Raw genomic sequence first — 23,651 nt, 5'->3', positions numbered from 1 at the left:
TGACTTGGGTATTGTGAGTGATGCTAACCTAGCACTTAATATTGCATTTTTTAAAAGTCATATTACTAAAAAGAGTGAGGATTTAAATTATGTCCTTATGTGATAAAGAAACATACCAAACCCAAAAACTAAAGGAGTACTTTTATATCAAGACATTTGTATTGGAATTGGTAGTCAAGCCAGAATGCTTGTTAGATATGAGGAATGCTCATAGGAGAAACTACGTCAAAGGAATATAATGCACATAGTGACACAGAGGGTAATTTGTGAGCTGAAACTATGGAAGAGTTGGTAAGGATAGTGTCTCTCCACCTTTAACAATTTTTAATGCTGTACCTTTGGGTTGAATGTTGTGAAAGGGGGAGCAAAATGGTAAATACATCTAAGAAGTAGTAAGGAAAGCAGTCAGAAGCTGTTAGTTTGATCTCGCTAGTATTTAAGGTTGTAGTTTTTTTAAATTAAAAGAGAATATTTAAAATCATGAGATAAAAGGAAAATTGGATAAAATGCAACACAGATGTATCAAAGGTAGATTCGCCAGCCTGCCTTAATGCCTGTGTGTAATAAGAATTCATTTTCTAAACACAACATGGTAGACATGATCTGCCTTGACTTCAGTAAAGCATTTGACGTGTGTCCTATGGGAAATAACTTATGAAGATGGAGATCAGGGTCAGCAGAAGAGCTACAAGGTGGCTGAGGGATCTGTTAAAGCCCAGATGGCAACAGATATTGTAGAAAAGGAAGGTACCCATCTGGAAGCGAGGTTTTTTTGTGGAACCTGCTTAATATCTTCCTTTGTGGTAAAAGAGACGTGTGGAATGTGTATGGATGGACGGATGGTGGAGCTGAGTATACAACTCCCTGTTTGCCCTGTAAGGAGGATGGGGAGAAGGCTGCCTGCTTGCCTTGCCCTGCCTCTTGCCCTGCCAGCAAGAGGCAGGTTCTTTCTCCAAAAGTAACTGCATAAGCTGAGCTGGTGGTGGGGCTGTGAGACAGAGAGGCCGCAAAAGCGTGAGGGACCTAGTCTCCAAGGGCACCGAAGGCTAGGAGGCAGCCTGATTTCCCCATCTTTGAGTAAATCTGTCCATCCCACCTGACGAGCAATAAACTCAGCTTTAAGCTACAGAAGCTCCTAGTTTCTTTCCATAAAGAAAAAGTGACAAATTCCTGAAGACTTGACTTGACCTTTGTCTTGGCACAGAAGAGCTACAAAGATGCTGGCTGGAATCTGCTAACAAGAAGTTTGTGGTTGCTGTCAATGCTTTTGATAGTTATACACAAAAAGAGAAGAACTATGTAAAAGAAAAATCTAAAATTTAAGCTAGTGAGTATAATTGGGCTGGAGATGCTTTTAAAACTTCATGATATTTTGTTTGTTTGTTTGTTTTAACTGCAAAAATAACAGCAGTTGGGAACAATTTAAATCAAGAACAGGAGAACAAAAAAACTTTTTTTTTTCAGATAGTTTCTTCTGGTCCATGCTCAGGCTGAATGACCTCAAACTTCCTAAGACCCTTTTCTTTTTCCCCCTCAGAAATCAAAATAGATGACAGCAGAGAATGGAATGCAGCTATTGCAGTGTAATTGTCTGATGAAGATCATTCTGCAAGAGGATTATTTAACTTCCTGGGCAGGACCTCTCTGTCGTGCAATCACGCAAGAAAGGCTTTGAGCAATGGAGGAGAAAGCAGTTGGGCAGCCCTCATAAAGAGGCACTCTGGAAGATTCAGGTTAGAATGGGCTTTAGGATGAATAGGTGACTACTGAAAACTGCCTTCTTCACATAGGGTAAGGCTTCTTCTCTCAGATTTAGTTAAGAATTTGGCCTTTTGGATCTATGGCAAAAGGAAAGGGGTGCTGATTGCTGGATTTTTACTTATTTCAGCTGGTGGTGCAGAGGAAGCTATATGCAGAAGTCTATCAATCATGCTTGCTGTTATGACACAGCAATTTAGTAGCTATACCCACCAGACAGGGATGCTTCTTGAACTGAAGCATCTGGGACTCCATACAAAGCTGATGGACTTCTTTGCACTTTCAAAGCACTGCCTAAATTTTGTAAATCTTGTACCAGCACACAGTGAAATTAGTATGAAGGACTCTATAGGTTTGGCCTTGACTTTGAAAGAAGCTGCTTTTCAAATCTGGTTTAATACAATAGAAAAAAAAAGAGGGGACAGAAAAATAAGATGTGTTTGCATGTGAAATGTTGCAATAAGCAAATGGAAAACATTAGAAAACTGCCTTTTCTGCAGCATTTTGCTGATCTATGGCAGTTTTCATAGGGAGATAACAAAACATTCTGATCTGATTGCCTGTGTTTGGGGTCATCTGTTGATCTTGTTTTGCACAAAATAAATCTAAGATATGCATGCTTTAATCTTCATCATAAAGGATTATAGTTTTGAAATTTATTGCAGAAAAAATTACCTCCTAAATGAGGTTAGGAGTGACCAGAAACATCCCAGTTCAGTTTTGTAGTTTTGAGTACTGCCTAAATTCTCTAAATCTTGTCCCAGCACACAGTGAAATTAACATAAAGGACTCTGTAAATTCAGTCTTGCCTTTGAAAGAAGCTGCTTTTTTGCTGTCTACCAGCTCTAGTTATAACTATTTGAGTAGGTGCTGTGCCCAGTGGAGGTCATTACTAACCTTGAATAGCCATATGTATGTTGATTACTGCTTGTACAGTTTAGGGTGGGTTTTTTTTTAAAGGGTGAAATGTGTGTTTTATACTGTATTTGTGTATGCATATACAAAAAAATACAAGTTCTGTCCCAGACAGTTCAGTGAGCACCTCAGTTAAGTCTAAATGCATGGGACACCATTTTGAGTGAGGAAGGGTGAAGAAAGCTCGCTGGAGAGGATTAAGATCTCCATCTGTTAAGTTTGCACTGATGATAAAACACATGCTCCCAGTTGGAACAAGATGCATTAAAAGAGCAATTTCACTTCTACTGCCTAGCAACAATGTCATTGAGCACCTGCAATAGTTTAAACATTAAGCATAATTGGCTTTGCTTGACATAAATCTGTAGTTTTGTAAATAAGAGCAGTTGAGTTTCCATGTAATACCAATTAGCTATAAGGAATGCTTTGTTTGCTGAAGCCTGCAGCTTTGCAGAGGAAAGAGGGAGTTGTTAAGACTCAGCAGTAGTAGTCAGAAGGTAGAACCCAGATCAGACATTACATCGGCTTTGAGTGTCCTTATGCAAGTTATTTAATCCATTTCGGTCAGGTTCCCTAGGTATGAAAGGAAGAATATTCAGAAGTCTTTTTTTTTTTTTTTTCTTTTTCTTTTTTTTTTTTTTTTAAAGAAACCTGAGTAAGTCTGATTCAAATACTTTGGAGGTAATTTGACAGCATTAAACCAAACTGTATGGGTCTGTGCTGGATTTCTTTTCCCTTCTTTTAGCTGGAGCTACTATTGCGTCTTGAAAGTTCTTGTAAATTTTCTAGAATCACTTGCTTTCTGCCAGTGATGGAAAAAAGCTGTTTGTGACACACTTGATATGAAAATCAGTCTTGTTCAGCTTCGGTGGGAACTCTGCGTTGTAAAGATGAGGTAGGGGAGTGCCTTCCTTGTGGCCCTAGGACAGAGCTGCAGATCAGAACTAAAGCTTTTAGAATTTAGCCTGGTGTTTGTTGCTTGTGACATGTACGAGTTTTGCCTTGGCAAGGGCAAATACAACTACCTTCCAGAAGATTATTTGAAATCTCCTGTGTTTTAATATCAAAAATTCCAAAGTCTCCTCATCATGTCTCTTTTCTGAATAGAATAAAAACTACCTTTTCTTTTCTATCTACCTGGTCTCTAGAAAGTCCCACCACAGAAATAATATTCTGTTGATGTAGCGCTTTAAATTATTCTATTTTCAGTCTCTGTCTGTAACCATAAATATAGATTTTCTCAATTCAGAGGAGGTTGGCTTTTGAACCTTAATGCAGTTTACTAGTACTGGTGCTGACTCTTTAAAGTTAGTTACTCAGTGCTAATATTCAGTGATAGTAAGACTGAGAAGAACTGCTCTGACAATGATTTTTCAGTGTTTTGAAGACACTTCATCTCTGCAGCGTACTTGATAGTGCATCCTAAGACTACCAAATTGTGGATACGGTCTACACATTTTGTTGGAGAACACATACTCTAAAAGAAAATCAGCAGAAACTTTCTGTAGCATGTTTTATGACCAGCATCTTTTCCTACCTTGCTTTTTTCTTTGGTTGGTTTTTGTTTGGGTTTTATCTTTTTTTGATGGTGGGGGTTGGGTTGGGTTAGTTTGAGGTTGTTTTTTTGTCTCATTGGGTTTTTTTCCAGATTAAATTAAAATGTGTAGTATTTATATCTACAGTTTGTCTGGGGAATAGTCCACGTCTTTTCCAAACACCAGGATTTTATGTAGAGCCTAAATATGCTCTTTCCGATTACCTAATCCACTTTGAGGAAAAGGCACGTCTAGAAAATACTGCAGGTATTAACCTTACACTTTGAGGGTTAGGCTTTTTTCCTGTTACTGTGGGAAACTCCTGTTCAGGTGCTTGCTTGGTCACATCTGGAACAGCTTAGCTTAGAACAGAGGTCTTGAAGCTGAGTCTTGTATACCCAGTGGAGTGTGCTGACTGGATGGAGACTAAATGTAGAAGTGCATATTTTCTGGATACTCCTTTTTATATTTTTTTTTTTCCTTTTTCCTTTCAGATAAGAAGAAATGTTTTGAAATCTAAAACACTTTACAAACAAACCAAAAAACTCAACCATGATGATGGGGGAGGGAACCAACAAATAAAACCTTACAGCAGTCAGCATTTGTCTTACCTGCTTTGTAGCCTGGTAAAAAGCATCTTTTGAAACCAGATCCTGAATGCTTTTATTATCATGTCATGTGAACTTCAGAAGCAAGATTGCTGATGAGGCTGGGGATAGTAGTTATAGTGGCACTTAGTAAAAAGGCACAGCAAGTTATCTCAGCTTTGTTTTTTGGATGGTCAGCGAATGCAATATGAAGGTACTGTCTGTTTATCTGGCAGAAAGAGGCAATCTTTGATACCAAGCAAAATCATAAATTCATAACAGATGTTAAATAGTAAACCAGAGGTTGCAAGATGCTGCTGCTTGAAAGCAAATCCAGCACTACATGCAATTCTGAATTTCTTTACCTTGGCTCATAGAGTTTTCCTGTTGTCTTGAAATTGTTCCTTTTTTAAATATTCAGGTGAAAAACCTGAGAGATTTTAATATCATGCTAACAGATGATAACCCCCTTAACAAGCTTTGTCACTGTTTATAAAGAGCTGTCATTTAGTGGAAACACTCTTTAAGCTTAAGCTGTTTGTAAGCTAAACTTTAAAGTGAGACTGTTGTATAAAACCTTGAGCATCCTGCCTTACATATTCTGTGGGCGGAAAAAAAACATCCTATGGAATGTATGTGACTTCAAGGGAGAAACTTCATTGCAGAGATCCAAATACAGAAATTATGCAGGTCTTGCAAAAATAAGCAAATAGTTTCAACAACAGAGAGAGCATCAAACTGCACCAAGGTGTAAGAAGGTGATTATTACCTATTTGAAAATGATAATGCTTCATTATGGAAGAGCTTTTGATTGCTAATCTTTGCTTGGGGTAGGAAGTTATTTTTGAGAATAAAGGAGAGTGGATGAAGGTGTTGTCTGTAAGATTGCATAGATGTTAAAAAGTCTAAGTAGAGTGGCACTGAGGGCACACCTAAATTATGTATTTCTTGTATTTAAAAAAAAAAATGACCAGAAAGAGGGTAGGTACCTTTGTAGTTCTGGCTGAAACAGTTGAAGTTTATAACTTAGTAAAACCAGTGCTTCTATTCTTTTCAGTTCCAATGTGAATTACCAGTCAATTGATTCTTGCCTCTGCAAAGTTTGTTCATCTGATTCATGGCTAAAGTGAACTATTCTCTGTCAGTTATTTAAAATAACATTCCCTGTTGTAGTAAGGGTTGACTAAATCATGGTTATTTTTTCCCCAGTTAGCATTTTCAAGCTATCTTCCTATGCACTTAGTGAGTGTTACACCTACCTTTCGACATTCTTTAGAAAACAATATTCTCACTTTCTTCAAGCCTTTTTAAGATGCACTGAGTTCCAAATAATCACTTGCACAGATGCTCATAAATGCTTCTTTTTTTTTTTTTTTTTCCAAGATACTTGTGCAGTTCCAACACAGGCTCAGGCATGTAGATCCTTCAGAAATGCTCAGAGAGAGTGGCCCAATTTAAATTATCTATTGAATGCTGAAACACAAATTGCACATGAAATCCCCAAGCTTCAAGGGTCTCTGGCAGGTCACATCCTACCAGTCACTCAAACATTTAGTCAGTGCTACCCCCATGCACCTATGAAACTGAGGCTGTTTGACACCTCTGAGAATATTTCTCATGTTAGATCTGTTGTAAATGAGCACATGGTCCAGAATAATTAATGGTAACACTTCAGTCCTTTTTTGACAGAGTTGTGTTTCTTATGCAGTTTGCGCTGGTCTGTCTATTTAACTGCAATCAGCCATGCCTGAAAGACAGGAAAGAACAAGACGGACAAGTGTGTCAGTGAGTGAACCTCTTTTCTGTAATTAGAAATGCACAGGGAATAAATTATTCTCTAATTCAAGCTGTCCAGCTCACACTAATAATAACAACCCAAGAAGCAATCTGTTTATAAAAATTAAAACAGAATTTGTGAGACTCCTTAGTGCAAGACGGGATTTGCTGTGTAGTCTTTTTCTAGTTTATCATCCTTAAAGGGCTCCATTGAGGCATTGTGAGTGTTTCAGGCTGGACCACACAGCAATTTCATGTATGTATTTTCTATCACACAAGAATAACCAAAACTTAATCAGAGAGAACTGTAGCAATTCTGGGGCAAATTCTTCTCTGCTAAATTAATGGCTGATAAAGAACAAATGCTATAGAATAAAGGTATGAACAAACTTGGCCTAAGCCTTGTCCCCACTTCTGCGGACACCTTTTAATACTTCTCCGTTCGATTGTCTTCCAGCTCGCACAGGCAGAACCTTTGCTGTGGAGGTACTGAGGAGGACCCTAGCAATGGCTTGATAGTTTTTGTTTTACCTAAACAATTCCTATGAGCCTGGTAATTCTTTGTAAAGACTAATGGGGTTCAGTTGTATCTTTAGTGGCTAAAGATTTATTTTAAATTATGCCATGGTAGGCCTTAAAATTTTCCAACCGCAATAATACTAAAACTGGAGGAACAGACTGATTCTGAAAGGTCTGTCTTACTATACAGCCATAAGACTACAGGCTAAACTCCTCCTGCTCTAGGGCAAAGAGAGTGGATAGTATCTTGAACCTTCGGGCCCCAAAATGTTTGCCTCAATGGATTTTAACTGTTTCTTGATATTTTTTTCTCTTTTATCCTGTTTTTTTCCCCTAAACTTGCATAGGTCTTAATTATGGCTGACTTCTGATTGTAGCACCTGATTAATGCAGAGCACTCTCACTGGACTTCAGCTTCCAGTCAAGTGGACGTGTAACGTCTTGAGGGTGGAGGAGGTGCCAGAGAACCAGCTTTCTAACAACAAGTCTGAAAATGAGAGTGCACAGTCTCCATTTTAAACCTGGGAAAGTAATCAGGTCTGGGGATTAGATATGTTACTTATCCTCCTTTAGAGCCAAAAGCTATAAAGAAACCACTCAGAATTTGAACAGCTGTCATAAAGCATCCCTGACATTTTTAAGCAATCTCAGATCTTTGGATGAAGAGTCATGATAGTAACTCTTATTTTGGGAAGGCTGAAACGTACACAATGAATTCTCTCTGTCAGACAACATGCTGCAAAAGAGAGTGTTGACTACAAGAAGTCAGCCTAACAGGCAACAATTTTTTATTATTATTGTGAAATCTCAGCAAATCACTTTATCTATTTTATTCTTCATACAAAGCATATGTATTGTGGTCAGTTGCTGATCTGAAAGTATAGATGAGATCCAGGGGAGGGAACAAAAGCTATCTAGGTTTTCTGGCACACTTGTGTATATACATCACTTCAAACTGAGGAGAACAAGCTTGAAGATTCACTGGCCAGTAATTCAGAGTACCTAATTAATTTAATTGCAAACCATGAAATTCTCAAATTAATTTATTATTCAAATGTATTCATGCACTTCCCTTCCCCAGGGCTCTCCCCCTAAAAAAACCTGCCTTTTCATTGCAGCTCTGTTTTGTGAACATCTGAAATCCAAACAAAAGAATATCCAGTGTGTCAGACCAGTCAGTCTTCTGATGGTGTGTGAGGGGAAAAAATACAGAACAAAATACAAAACCCTTCTGGTAAACATTTCCAGGCATCCAGGCTGAAGGAGGTATCCTTAATTCTGTTTTTCTGTTCATCCCGATAGCTTATGTAACTAATCAAAATGCTAATAACTAAACATAATACTAATTGCCAGTTCAGCATGTTACAGTGAAATGTGCAATTTAGGTGCTTGTTTTCAGTTTCTATCTCTTTTTAGTATCTCTGCTAGTGCTTGTGCTCTTGCAGGCTTCTTATGCCTTGCTCTTTGAAGTCCAAGGCAAAATCAGCCATGGCCCACATCCTTCGCTGATTGTGATTCTACAAGTAGTAGGAAGAGGGGAGAAAGGATGGAGGAGAGAGAATAAACTCACAAATCACCCTCACAGCATGCAAACTCTTCAAATACTATTTTGTATGAGCAACTGCTGCTCTTCCCATAGCTTTGTTGTTCACCATCTAACATCAGTGAGCTGTGCTAATAGAAGGATGTGGGGACAGAGGAGGGAGCTGGTGCTTTTTGTGGTGCAACTTCTCATTACAAGCATGAACAAAGTCATAAGTTATCAGAGCTTGAGCTTCCTAACTCTGCAAAATAGACACATGGTTGATTTGAAATTCGCTTTTGAATCTATTAGCAGGAATCAAAAAATAGGATGACCTCTTTCCTTTTTATCATAGTAAGCAAGGCACTTGGTCCTTCCTTGATGGCAGAATTGGGTCTGGCTTTTTATCACATGACAAAAAAAACCGAGTTGATGCTAACACCTCTGCTTCCTACACCTTCACATGAACTTGAACCTCTCATACGACCTGACCTCAAAAGAAGGATGTGTAGTAGTCTTCCTGGTGTATTTCGGGATTTGTTTTTGTTTTCTTTTGCCTTTTCCCACTTTCATCCCATCAGTGCCCTCAAAGCTTTGATATGAAGAGTACCCCATAGCATTACAGATGTTCTCTTGTTATTACAGCTCTTTTGGATGCTTTTGACTGGCAGCTGCTGGGTAGTCTTATGCTGGCATCCCTGCTCCTGCTCACCTTTCCTCTCGCCTAGGTGCAAAGGCCTTTTCTATTTGCCCCTTTGCACGCCACGCTCTAATCCAGGCTTTCTGCACATCTCAGAAGTAACTCTGCTTTCCTGTCTCCCTCTGAGGATCTGTCACCCAGCCTCACTCGGCGTTGCATTATTAAGCATTGAGCAGACACCGAGTGAACTTGGTGAAAATTGTATTTGGGGTGTTTCTCTATCAGCTTGTGTGATGTGCTGTTCCCCTGCTCTCTGGGTTGCTCCCACACAGGCAGGCGTGTGTGTGTGTATCTGCGTGTGTTGGGGAATCGACTGCTGTGGGAATCATCTCTACCTGCCTTCTTGCATGCTCCCTGCTCTTTGTCAGACCTGCTGGTTTTGTAACTGCTGCATTTGAGGAACGGTGGGGACATCCAGCGGTCACATGGGTGATAATTAATTACTCCCGATCCCGTCAGTAAGATCAAATTTCCAAGCTTGCTTGTTTTCTCAGCGTTTGACTTGTTTTTCATCGTAGCTCATTATGCTGTAAAGTGCCTGACAGGTTGGGATGACTTCTTTTTCTTGTCTTTTTCTTCCTCCCTATGTGATGTTGCTTCATATCCATCAACAACTGAAATCAGGAAATTGAGCCTTTCTCAGAAGAATATCTGAGGATATCTTTTAATTGCTTTTCAAATGGAAAATTTGGAAAAAAGAGTAAGAAAAATATTAGCTATTATTTTGAGTGTGTAACAGAGGAATAAATGGTAAATAAATGTTATTGCTAAAGGTGACAGATATATTTTTTTTGTAATTGATGACAAATAATCACAACTTCAACTTTTTATGCAACTTTTTCAAATTACCTCCTGCATAATTCATGTGTACCTTGGTTCATCTGGAGTCTGTAATGAGACTGAGAGGAGCTGTCTCCTTCCCTTCTCTGAATCTGGCTGTGATCAGATTCACTCACTGCTCATCGGGGGAACGGAGTCTCCCATTGTACTGGCTGAGTGGGCTTTTCTGGAATAATCCTAAATGGGAGAGTTTTTAAAATAAATGGATAACAAAAGACCCGTTTTGTGGTTGTCATAATGTAGAATAAAAACATCAGTGAATTCCAGACCTTGACATCAGAAGGTGGAAAGTGTTGTTTGCCCAGTCTGGTGACTGCTTGTTATATGATCATGCAGAGGAGTCAACTGTCCTTTGCCCACTTAGTAACTCCAGAAATGACACCAGCTGTAACTAATCTAGTTAGTAGCATCAGAACAGCAATATGTCTATCTGCTGTGCATCAGAATAGCCAACTTTGCTTCCTAGTTTTGTTCAGAAATATGAAAAAAGAAAATGAACCCTCCAGGGATCGAGCAAGCACATCAAAATCTATCTTTTTTTTTTTTTCTCTCTTAAGAAAAAAAGAATGTATGATAATTTTATGTAATATTACTATATTCCTGTTAATCTATCTAATACAGGAAACATTGCCCTTTTTTTGTTGTCAAACTACAAATTAATTTAAACAATATGATTGTTCCTCTGCTGTTTTTTATTTCCACATTGAGATAAGATTTGTGGAAGCCATGGGAGAAATTCTAGTAAAGGTCACTGGCCTAATCATAAAACGTCTTTAAAAATTTTATGATCCTTTAATGGAGTGCTATTGGGTAATTCCTCCTGGAAAGGACCTAGCTCTGTAATAAAGCCTTTCAAAGGAACATGGCAACTTTGGTACAGCTGTCAGCAACTATTTTCCCCAGGTTTGCACATGGTACCTTGGTGGCAGTGATCAGCAGAAATGCTTTAAATGTTTGGAAAACATATGATGCACAAATGAAGCAAGAGAGAAGTAATGGATTCTAAACATTACCTTGATGAAAGAGTATGACAATCACAACAAGCGAAATGCTTATAAAGGAAAAACATTTGTAGAAAATGCATTTGTCATCTGAACAAGTTATATTGAATTATCTCCACTTTATTTGTGAAATAACTGCCTGGTTTCAGTGTAACACGATGGTGAAATTTCAACAAATCCTTACTTTTGCCTGGGTGATGGAGATCGTGGGAATGCTATACTGGAAAATCTGTGGTATTCTCCCATTTTCTGTTGTTCTTTGCTGGCATTTTCCCCATGCACATTCATCTTCAATTCCTGCTTCAAAAATTCAGATAAACATCATAAGGTAAATAAGGGTTGTGACTGAACTTATGTCAGAAGTAAGTATTTGCATACCCTAATTTCTAAAAACAAGTGTTTCTTTAAGCCAGACCTGGGCCTTTTATCGTCTGGTGGAAATCTTCCGAATATTGAACTGTTCTTACTGATACCAAGCTTTGAAACAAACTAATTTTGAAGGGCTGAAGAAATGTTATATACATGGTTTTCACATGTTGCTGACACTGTAGTATTGAACTTTCTCGTTTCCTTACAATAAAATGGAATTCTAGGGCCATTTGAGGGGGTGCTCAGGAAAACTCGGGGCTGTGCATCCTGTGTAGCAGGTCATTAATCAGCGCAGTAGCAGAGCTGAGGCTGCACGGCAGCTCACCTGTTTCCTCCTCCACTTCTTTCTGGAGGGAGCTGCTGCTGCTTCTACTTAATGTCTCCAAACAACCTACAGTAATATGCATTTGAAGTTCTGCCAAAGGAAAGTGTAACAGTGCTTTGACGGTAGCGGATATTGTGAAGATAGGGGGTTTTTTTGTTTGTTTTTTCATTTCTGGAGATGAGCCTTTCCGTTTTTGCTTGAAGTTTTGCTTGATTAATGTATTCATTAAAGAGGAGTGACGGTAATGATTAAACAAAAACATCTTTAAAATGCAGAGTTCATTTCAACCCATTTGGTTTTGTTGCACACAAATTGGATTGGCATTGCATCCTGCACAGCAGGTACTCCACTTGAAATCAAAGACAGATGCTTTTATAGGATTAGAAAGGATATCTTGAGGGGTGGAGGAAGAGATTGAGGCTGGGGGGTTTTGTTGCTTTTTCTTGTACTTTTTAGTAATAATGGTAAATGAATAGTGATAATACTGCTGTTTTGTCTGCCTTGAGTACTAATAATGTTGTTTGCTTACAATTAAAAAGAAATAAAAGCTCCATTGTAACTTGAATTGTTAACAAATCAAGACTACTTAACTGAGATTCTTTCCCTCATAAATAGCTAATGACACCTGAGTCTGAATTTTAATGCTAAATATCTCTGAATGAAAATATTTGACTGCTGAATCATGCCAGGCAGCCACATTGATTTTTTTATTATTTATTTTGTTTTTAATTATCTGGCAGCACACATGTCTTTTAAGCGCTTCCCAAATCACTTAACCTAGTCTGTGCTCAAATAGAAACCTGGTGAGGGAGCTGGAGCTTGCAGGGAATTGTAGCTGGTTATAATAAATACAGTTGAAGCATCTCTCTCGAATGGGAGATCTCCAAGACTGACTTGTGTGCAGAACTGCTGAAGATGCTGATCTTCCTCAAATGCACTGCAGCTAGTTGACTAAGGAAGCAGAGAGGGGGGACAGGTCTGGGCTCCTATGATTCTGGCAGTACCTTCCAGTTGAAATGCCCATTCTGGGGCACTTGGGTCATGAGCACCCAGTGAAAATTGAGTTTGAGTGAAATATCATCCTGAGCACCCAGACCCCATTTGTCAGCAAACTACAAGCCAGCGTTTCCCCCAAAACATTTTGAGATTGATTGGCATGAAAGGTGATGGTGTCATGTTATTTTTGCAGCAAAAGTATTTCTGCATATTATAGTCTTTCTGATAGTGGCTACTGTAGCTTGCACTGTTTGGCACTTTCCACGTAAACCATTCTTTTCCACATTTATGTTTACAAAATATTTAATCTCTTTCTAAAGATATATATTCAAAGAACTCCTTCCGCTTCTTGACAATGTAAAGCATCAAAACTATCGGGGTTTCCCACTGTAATTGTAAATTTTTCTTTTTTTATTATTATTATTTAAATACTGTATTATTTTTAATCAAACCTTAGCCTCACCTGTACAGACGACAGTTGAAGAGAGGACCCTCTTGCTGAGAATATTCACTTTTTTTTTAGTGTTGTTGTTAATTTCCTTAGTGTGTCCAAAGATTCAAATTACATTCAGGGTTCACTTCTCTGTGCGTTTACTGAATACAACAGATGGAGCTTCTCTAACCCTAGGAACTTGTTGGTGCCTTTTGAAACAATGAAGAAAAGAGTACTGAGAAACAAGAAAGAAATATCACGTTCAAAATTTTTGTTCAGCTAATGTCTTTTGATAACATCATTTTGTGTGATTTGAGTTTCATTTCAGCTGTTGGTGAATAATATCAGTTCTAGATGACGAGAATCATGACTGCAGTGGACTCTTGTTCAGGGATTAATAAAACCTGCTTTCATTTCGCTGCCTGGCTTGACTTAAAGCCCTTTATGGGGGTCTGAGTGTGCCCAGTACAGTTCATATGAATGTGTGGCATGACCTATAGGATTTTTCAACCATAAAGTCCTAAAATTGCCATAAGGGTTTTCTTTATTGTTGTTACTGGCTTTTGTTACATTTCCTACATGTTATCTGCAAGGTATACGGTTTACAGAACCCAAAGAACTACATTTAGCTATTGATGATCATACCATAGTAAGGTGTGGCATTTTCTCATACACGACTTTACTGCTGCAGACACTAAAATCCAGGAATCTAAAAATTATAATTATTGCCCTAGACTCCTACCTGACTTTACTTTCAAAACTGATCTCTATTGCAGATTTAACCATATATTTTTCTCCTACTTAAATCCTTTTCAAGGTTTGTCTAGCTCTAGATTTCTTTAACTGTGTTCAGCGTGTATTCCTAGACTGGCATTATGAATTCTTGATGGGGTTGGGTTGGGTTGGCTCCCAGAATAAAAGTTCTTAACCTATATGGTTCACATAGCCTGGACCAAGGGAATAAATCAATAAGCTTCTGTTACGCATTTGTTTTATTATCCCACTTGAGAAATAAACTTTGCCATTAAACTACATGCAGGGCAATAACTGTCCCTTTCATCGTGTTTCTCATTCCAATCTTAAATCAACCTACAAATTCCAGAGGAAGATGTTCATTCCTGAAAATGAATAGACAGCTGGAATGCAAAAAATATAGGTCAGCATTTGTAGAGGAATTTTTTCTAATCCTAGTATTTTTGCATGAGTCAGTTTGCTTTTTTCTACCCTCATTATTAGTATATAATCTCTTTAAATGGCTGAGACTTTGAAGAACTTCGTAATGAATGTTTGCTTTCCATTGAACTTTCGGGAGAGAAATGATGCGTTCTTTTAAATTCATGAACTTAGAAACAGTTTGCTTACTCAAGAACAGTATCCCCATTGAAGAAAGATGTGGTGTTTATCATTCAGCAATCAACTTAATTGCCTTCCATTATGAAATTGGCTTGGATTTTTGGGTTTGCGCCACAACAGTTTTTAATAGCACAAATGAATTTTTCATAGAATGAGAATGAAAATGAGTTCAAAATTATGAATTCAAAGATACATTTTTCCACTGTGCATTCCTCTCTACTCCTGTTGGAAATTAAGTCGTATGTTGTTATTTCTTGTCAGAAAGACCCATCCAGATGGGAAGTCCCGCTATTTTATACTGACAGAGGCTGTAGGAAGCCAGAAATAGCAAAGCGGAGACAACCTCGAGATCTTCCAGAACTGAATGCACATGAGCACTTGAGAAGTTTTGCTTCTACCTGGTTTCAGTAGGAGCTCAGGTATCTATATAGTCATACTACTACGAGTCTCATCCCTGACCTGCAAAACCATTTAATGCTCATTTTCTCCATCGTGGGGGGAGTATACAACAGGTCAGGCAGTCGCCTTCCTCCCATCTTGGAAATGACAGCCACTTCGGATCCACAGCTGAGAAATGACGCACTGGTGGTGTGTGAGGTTGAGGGAATGCATAGACAGATTTGGAGGAGTTTCTTTCTCAGAAGTGTTTTCCTTTTTTCCCCTCATTCTTTTTGCTTTCCTTTGCTTGGGAACCATGTGGTTCCTCTTAGGTTGGTCTGATGAGCCCTTGCTAACTGTAAATGTTAAATCTGAGAGGGCAGCAGAAGCAACAGAAGTAGTATGGGGGCTTTCCTAAAGGCACTGCTTAGTGAGGGGATGTCACTACATATATGAAAGAAACCCTTTGCTTTAATGAACTTGGACGTTTTTTTGAATACAAAACACATAGCTCTTTTAATATGTCTGATATTAAAGCAGAAGGATCCCTTTCCTCATAGATATAAAGATAACTTCTGCTGCTATAGAGGGTGTTACACACTGGAAGAAAATCTATGTTAGTATATGCCGATTTAACTGTGGCCAGTTGATGTTTGTATCATAGCTATTTCATTTTTTAAAAATAATTGAAAAATACCCCTTATGTTTCTGTACTAGAAGACAAATTTTGGTTACCTGTTGTATTTTGCAATAGGATCTGGTATTCATAAACAGCATTTTGCTACATATTTCACATATTGTTTTCTCAGTCTTTCTCTGTTCCTGCGATCTGAATATTAACGTAGCACTAAAGTTAATTTTTAAAGAGATTCAGGAGGCTTTCTAAAAAGAAACATTTTAAGGATGATGTAAAGTTAAAAAAAAAAAAAACAACAACAAAAAAACCCCACAGCTTTGCAATGCTGCTTCTGCTTTGTGAGCATTGATTTCCTGGTTGGATTTATTGATTTGATTTTATCATATTTGAACTAAGTAATTTACTCTGCATGTTTTTTTAATATTACTGATTTTAATGCTATGTTATTGTAAGGCTATTGTGAAAGATATACTTCTCTAGTCATTTTAAGAACTATTACTTAAGAGGAATTAAAAATTTTACTTAGAATTATCTCCCACGTGAAAAACAGTGCTGAAAGCAAATGTTGCTGTTGAATTTCATGTTGTTTAGAAAGAAGAGAAAAAATTGAAAGCTTTACTGGGGTAAAGTTTTAAGAGGTTTTGCTGGATATTCTTTTTGGGGAGAAGGAAGCTGTCATGAGAAAGAAAAAAATAGATGCAATTGTGATTGTATGGAATTAATAGAACTTTGTAGGTTATGTTGAAAATTATCAGAATCTGTCTAAATTTCTCTAAAAACTAGTTCTGAAGCCAAAGTACTTTGGGAATCTTATAATGCAGGGAAATCAGACCGCTGTCTGACACACACTAGTAAATGCTGACTTCTTCCAGTGGTAGCTGCCGTGTATGCTTGTGGCTGTCAGGAGATCATGTGGTTGCGTTGTCTGATAATAGCTGTATTTTTTACTTAACTGTCAAATTTTAAAGGATGTATTGATAGTGTGCATGGTTTAAAAGGGATGGATGTGGATATATACAGTATATGTCTGACACGGGAAATTGAAAATGTGTGAGTTAATTGTATATTGTTTTGTAGTAGGGTAAATTTTTAATCACATTGCATACATACCTTTTCGGTGAAGGAAGTAATTGATATTTGGGACACTGAGGGGTATAAATATTTTATTAAATCTCCTAAAAATAAAAGGAGTCACATGGGTTCCTTCATGAACTTGTATGTTTATAAGGTTTAAGATGAAGGAATTTATTCATGAATGTCGAGAAGCAAAGATACCATCAGCAGCAACAGCTGCTTAAATCAGTTGAGACAGAAGTGGCTTACATAGTTTTGTTTTAGATTGCTTTTACTTTTGAGGGAAGGGAGCTTGTAAACACTCACACCTTTGTAAATAAGTAAAAATCTCGGTAGGTGGTGACACACCTCCTTTCTCTTCATTTACTAAATCCCATCACCAATTCCTGCGCTCCCATCCCTCTTTGGCACTGACAGTGTGATACACTGTTACCAATATAAGCTGCAAGAAAAGTCCGGAATTTTTGGAAGGGAGGAACTTATTTTCTGAGACACTAATTGGTCTTTCTTTGACAGACCAAAAGAGGCTGAAGCCAACTGTATCATACATGGTGATCTTTTCCTTGAAACAAAACAACATCCACCGAGGCTTTCCGTGGGCTGAAAAACCTTGTTATGCTGAAACCATGAGTGGAGCTTATGGGCACTTATGTGACAGCAGCGTTATGTACTTGCTGTGGCTGTTGGTTGTTTTTTAAGGCTTTGTATTAAAGTATTCAAAACCAAGAAAACATCATAATGACACAGTAGTTTTTTGTTCAGTCATGCAACTGAGAGAGGTGTGTCAAGTTAAATGCGAGTGGTGACTATTAAAGACACTGCTGAATGTTTTAGGTACCAAACCCCCCTCATTTGTATCCCAAATGCTCCTATGAAACTTCCTGGGGCATTTCCTACCCCACCCCCACACAGACACACCCTTTTTTTCTTTTTTATGAAAACAGAAATGTGAATGGAGTACAGGAAATACAGTTTTTGCCTGAGTTCAGACTGACTGCAAACTGCACCATTAAGCATTACTGTCGCTAGCCCTGCTGCAATGTACCAGATTACCTGGGCAAAGAGCTTTGTACCCACTGCCAGGCTCTGGTTTGGGACAACTGTGATTAAAGCAAGAATCTGAAATAGTGTAGCAAAAGAAATATTATCTGCATTTCCCCCTTTCTTTAAAAATTAGCTATTAAGTCCCCACCCACACACATGCAAACAGAGCCAGGGGCAGCTCCGGTCTGACCCAGGAGCAGGGGTGAGGGCAGAAGAGGAAAGGCAGGACAGGTGCAGATGTGCTGGGGAGGTGTGAGCAGCATACCGAACACTCTTAGCAGGGGGCTGCCAGTCCTGTCAGAGCCCATCCTCTGCTCTCAAAGTCCTGCCTAGTTAAGTGGATGATAAATCCAGAGTTTTTTGAAAAGCTCACCAAGAGCAAGTGTAACAGTTTCAATAGATCTGATCAGCACACTGCGTCGTCCCCTCCCTGTTTATCCAACTTTGACAATGCTATCATCAGTCCCTCATGAAAATATATACCTTAAAATCTGTGGTGTTTGGTTTTGTGGTTGTTTCTTTTCCCACCCACACCCTGCCTTACTGCTTGCTGCCATTTGAGCACAGCACGTTTTTTAAAAAGCCTGTAAAAATATAGATTGGGTGATCTGTCTCTTTTAGACCATTCAGCGATGAAATTTCTACTGTACTACTTTATTGTGACATTACTTGACTAGATAAAGCCATTCTCTGTCTGAGAATGGAAAGAATCTGGCAATGTCTACATAAATCGTGTTACTCATTTCATGCTGAGACAGGGGTTCCCAAAGGGAGATCCTCTGGGACACGTCCCTCCTCAGCAGAAAAACAAACAGGGGCACAGCCAATTTCTGAAGAATGGGGCTGATCAGTTTTATAATGTTGCTGTTATTACAATAAACATTTGTGGTCCAACTATTGCAGTTTAATCTAACAGGTATACCAATAGCTACTAAAAAGCAGTGTATAAGAAAGAAATACACCCTCCTCCTGCTCCCTCCTTTCCCAAAAGCACTTGGCATCACCTTTGGACTCCAATTTCAGGGGAATGACTGGATATTCTAAAATAACATAATGAGGGATCGTTCATGCCAAAATTACTACTTTGACCCATTTGAATACAATTGTCCAATGTTGGTGTGGCAGCTGTCAGATCCATTTCTGAAAGCACCAGTTTTTAATAGCTCACGGTTTTGCAAGGTCTTCATTCAGATCCTAATGTGCTTCATAAAAAGAAGGTAAAATTCCTATCCTTGTTTTTCAGCAGTCTTAAGAGATGGAGAACTGGATAGGGGAGCTGGACAGGACTTCTGGCAAAAACTATTTTTTGTCAGGAAAAAACGATTCATTAAAGCTCTTTTGCAGAAGCATATGTTTTGATGAAACTCCTGGCATGAAGGTTTACTGAAGTCTGGAACAGAATATAAAGACAGAATTTTTATGCTGGTAGAAAAGCAAACATGAACCTTCCTGCATCGCTGTGCAGGGGCCTGGGTCACCCAGCTGGGCTATTCACCTCCTGCTAGACCTGCTGGGCAAAGCTGGCACCTCACTGCAGAGCACCCATGTAGGAGACCAACCGTAAAAACAGTCTAACACCAAGGAAAAACCCACTAGACACCAGCGAAGCAAAAGCTGCTCTTACAAGTGCTTGCCACTCGCTCCAGCAGGAACCATCCGCCCAACCCCAGTACGGCCCTTCGGCACTGAGGCTGTGGTGCCACCATGCAGCTGGAGGCGCAGTGTGTTATCCGGGGCTGCCTCTTTCAATCCTCTCCAGATGCTGTGGTCTGAGACCTCTCTGTGCAGGAAGGAGTGGGGAAGGGGCCAATTTTCCAGTCTGCTTTGTATGACCCTTGGTCTGTCCCTCACCTGCAGGCTGTCCAGGGCTTTCTGTGTGCTGTCACTAGGCAAATACCTGGGATAACTTTGGGGACAAATGCAAAGCAATATAAAACAGTGTAAAGCTGTATACACTGAAGAGCTAGAGCTCAGAAGAGTTACTTGGTACTTGGCAGAGAAAACATTTTGTTCTGTCCTACTGGTAGTTACTGGGAAGCACCTACTGACAGCATCCTAGAAATCAATAACAGTGTATGCACGGTATTTCTGGTGAGGCTGTATGGACATCCTTACTGCTGTTCTTGGCCTCTAGAAAGAGGCTATTTACTTTTCTGGTGGGGTCCTTGATCTGCAATGAACAGCCACAACTCTAAGAATAAATATTCTGCGTTTTTTTACTACCTGCTTCACAGCTCAAAACTCCTTTACAGAGCCTGCATGAAACAATGGGATGTGCCTGAGCAGTGGGTAGGATAGTCAGTCTTTTTACAAGTCGGCGAACTGGAGATCTAAAAGACTAGGTGATGTGCCCATGGTCACACGGGAGGTCTGTTGCACACCAGAGACAGAGAACAGAGGTGTCAGCTCCTTCAGCATGCAGAGCTGCTCACCTGTGCTTAGCATTGCACTTCGGGTCTCCTGACGCTCTGTTCCCTGCCTTGCCCGCATTACTACATCCTCACCTAGAGGCTCAGTACTCTAAGAAGAAACTAACATTAAAAAAATGCTACCTTTTACATCGTGGCTTGTTTGGGGTTTTTTTAAACACAGGCCATCTTTTTTTTTTGTCTCCTTTTTTTCTTTTTTTGTCTGTGTGTGCCCACTTTGTTTTCCAGCTCTATCCAAAATACCCAGGACTATGTAGCTGGCTGATTAGTGTCTTCTGGGGTCTTTTCTCCTTTGATAAAATGCTGCTGGCTGTTCTGTACCTGCTACTTTATATCCTTCCCCCTCTCATATATAGCTACCTATATCATATGGAAAGGATCAAACAGTTTTGATTTTTCCCAATGATACTGAGGAATGCAATATTTATCACAGGTTACTCGCAGAGAAGAAGAAAGGAGAATCTAAGAGTGTTCCCTTCAGCTGTGTTTCTGTCAAGGCACGGTCTATGTCCCAGTCCACCTCTGTTTTGCTCAGTGTGTTAGTTCTGCTCACTACGAGGTGTAATGCAGCAAGACTGATAAAGCTGGTTGCCACTGGCCATGTGAAGGAGGAAAACCAACCAAAGCTGGTTGTTCGTTATCCCCACTAAAGTGCTAAACAAATCTCCCAGCAGCTAAACTCCCTTCCCTTTTTATTACTTACTGTACCTTGTAAATCAAATATTTATTAACTGAAAACAGCTTTGCTCACTGACTGATCTTGCAAACATGGGACAAATTCACCGCAGCTGGCTAGTAGCCAATTGCTTATTCAGGCTGCTAAAGGAAATCAGCCTGGTGGAAAGACAAACTATGTGATGATTTTTCTTCCCCCCTGCCCCCTCCACCTTACTTCCCAGGAACAAACTGCAAACGTCACTATTTTGTCTGCCATATTCACCTTTGATGCAAATGAACATGTCTGAATGAGGTCATTACTACTCTTTTGAAGAGGACTTTATTTTTGTCGTGCCTGTGTCAAAAACAGAGCTTTAGTGGTTTGAATTCCCACGAGCAGACACAGATATTGTTTCAATTAGCATATCAGGTCCATCACCTGGTGAAAAGAAAAGATCTTTAAAGCGTCTGCCTCTGTGATTGCAGCCTGATCATCTCTTATTGTCTCCTGGCTTCATGTTAATCCATGGGGGTCCTCAACAGTCCAGCTGCAGCAAGCTGAAGCCTTTGGATGGTGACAGATGACAGGATGCAAAGAACAAAACTAAATCCACACTCACTTTCACTGAAAGTGCTGCCGGTAAACTTGAAAGATCTTTGCATCGTTTGAGGCTTTGCATTTGGTTGCTATAATGAAGGTGATTTGCTGGCCGTCATCTAATAAATATCCCCGGGGAGCATGGAATGTCAGTGCAGTTGCACTCACTCACTGAAGGAAGCAACAGAACAAGCAGGAATGGCAAGACCAACTCTATAAGGAGTTTTTCATGGTCACTGTTTGCACACACACCCCCCCCAATCACCTGCTGCAAGCATACACATTGCAAGAAATGCATGCAGCTGCACGGGTGTTGTCAGTGAGTCAGTTTTCAGTGACTCATTTTGTGTCCAAGGAGCCATGTCTCATGCCCCAAAGTTTTGCTTGACAGCTTTGCACTAGTGCTTGTGTCAGTTGTGGTTGCATTGATTTCACTGATTATTACCAAAAGGACTTTAAATCTTATTAATGCTTTGTGTAATTACCTTTGTTCTCTCTCTAGGACTAATTTAAGGTGGTATACAGCGGTACACACCTCATAGCAGCATTTTCACCTAGCCTGAAGGAGCAGCCAGCTCCTGGGTGTGTGTTTTATTTTCACCCCAAGGTTAGTGTGGGTTGCTCACCCTCCTCCTCCAGGCGCTTGTGGCTTGGTAAGTCCAATAGAGCATCCTGGAGGGCCCTGGGGAGCAGCCACCTCGGGCCCTAGGACTGCTGCTGGACTTCGGGCTTTTCGGCAGTGCTCTGAATCTGTATGTCTGTGCAGCAAGTCGTGGTCTCCTGAGCACTGGTTTTCTGGGCTGCAGCACAGAGCATCCCGGTCAGTGGGACCAGGCTGTGTGGTGGGGCGGCAGCAGCCTGCTCTGTTGGTCACAGCTTTCTTTGTTCCCTTCAGCTGTGAGAGCATTTAGAGCAGGGGGGGGTCAGTGCTTGAAGAGGACAGGGTCCTGAATGTGTGTTCCTAAAGTCATAGGTGACCGGTTCTTATCAGGCTAGACATTCCCACCCACCCCCCGCCCAGCAAAGGCTAAAAACTATAATCACATCTGGGTCCTCTGACCCGTCCCCTTGTAAATTATTGCTAATATATTCCCTGTTTTCATTTTTATACCTTTGGATAGTTGAAGATGGATATACCATCTTTAATCACTTTTCCAAGCTGGAAATATTTTTATATTAAAAATTTACATTTTATGTTTGTGACAAGATGCACAGGCGTTACTGAGCAAGCAGCAGCTGCCAGAATGCACAAATTTCCGTGTGTGTTTTGCATCCATTAGGCAGGGGCAGTATCTATTTTATAGCATGCATTAACAAGATGGTCACCTGAGACTATTCATTTAGATAATGAAATAGCCACCAAGTTACTGTTGCTTTTTTAAATTCTTCTTTTAATGTGTATGAACTATTGTCTTGAAAGATCTGTGAATGCGTGGCAAGAGTGAAGTAGGGAAAGGCAAGATCTGTAGAAAGCTGCTCACATCTGGCTGTAATAGGCAAAACAGAGGGTATTCAATTAAAGGACGCTTTAAGATTTATGTAACATTGTTCTGACCTTTAGTAATTAATGACTTTGTAAAACTATTTGATGTGATACTATCCCTGGCTCCGTCACCGGCTTGCCTACCCATGAAAGATAATTTGACTGATGAAGACACAGATATAGATCGTAACAGCTAGTCTGAATTTTCCCATGTGCAAATGGTCTTCTTCACTATTAAGAATACTTTCCTACTTAGTTAATCTGGGAAATGCAGAAATGGAAGAATTTCTTTATAGCCTCAAGCATCCGTGCGGAAGATGCTGTGCAATATAGCAAAGTGTCAACCTTTATTTGCTAGCTGAATTGTTTGTGTGTTCCTCACAACTTCCCAGACTTCACTTCCAGGTGATTCAGGTCTTTCTGTCTGCAGGGTGCTGGCTGGGGGACAGCACACCTGGATCTCAAGAGGGATCATCTGAGGGAGCCATTACAAACACCCCCCATGTCCTCAGTTACTGGTTAACTGCGGCAGGATGGATGCAGCCTGCTGCTAAGTCCCTCTCCTGCCTTAACCGCTGAAGGGTGTTTGTCTTGCCACAGGTAACTGACAGATGAGGGTGTGATGGGTGTTGTGTTGTGCATAATGCCAGCACCAAAAGGTCAAAACACTAAGTTTATTGTGTGCTTTTCCTGGGTGAGAGCATGTTTATTCTTCTCTGCAA

At 39.7% G+C, this 23,651-nt stretch overlaps 1 long non-coding RNA gene across 1 annotated transcript; it reads left to right on the top strand.

The window, feature by feature from the left end:
* Position 1: 1 nt before the first annotated feature.
* On the top strand, positions 2 to 17,405 carry LOC130150242 (uncharacterized). The gene is made up of 3 exons (XR_008822162.1): positions 2 to 7,627; positions 8,209 to 15,048; positions 17,235 to 17,405. It is a non-coding gene; the product is annotated as an uncharacterized LOC130150242 (long non-coding RNA).
* The last annotated feature ends 6,246 nt before the right edge of the window (positions 17,406 to 23,651 follow it).

Source organism: Falco biarmicus, chromosome 5 (assembly GCF_023638135.1).
Source record: "Falco biarmicus isolate bFalBia1 chromosome 5, bFalBia1.pri, whole genome shotgun sequence".
Classification (NCBI taxonomy): domain Eukaryota; kingdom Metazoa; phylum Chordata; class Aves; order Falconiformes; family Falconidae; genus Falco; species Falco biarmicus.
This window is presented reverse-complemented; position numbering and strand designations above follow the sequence as displayed.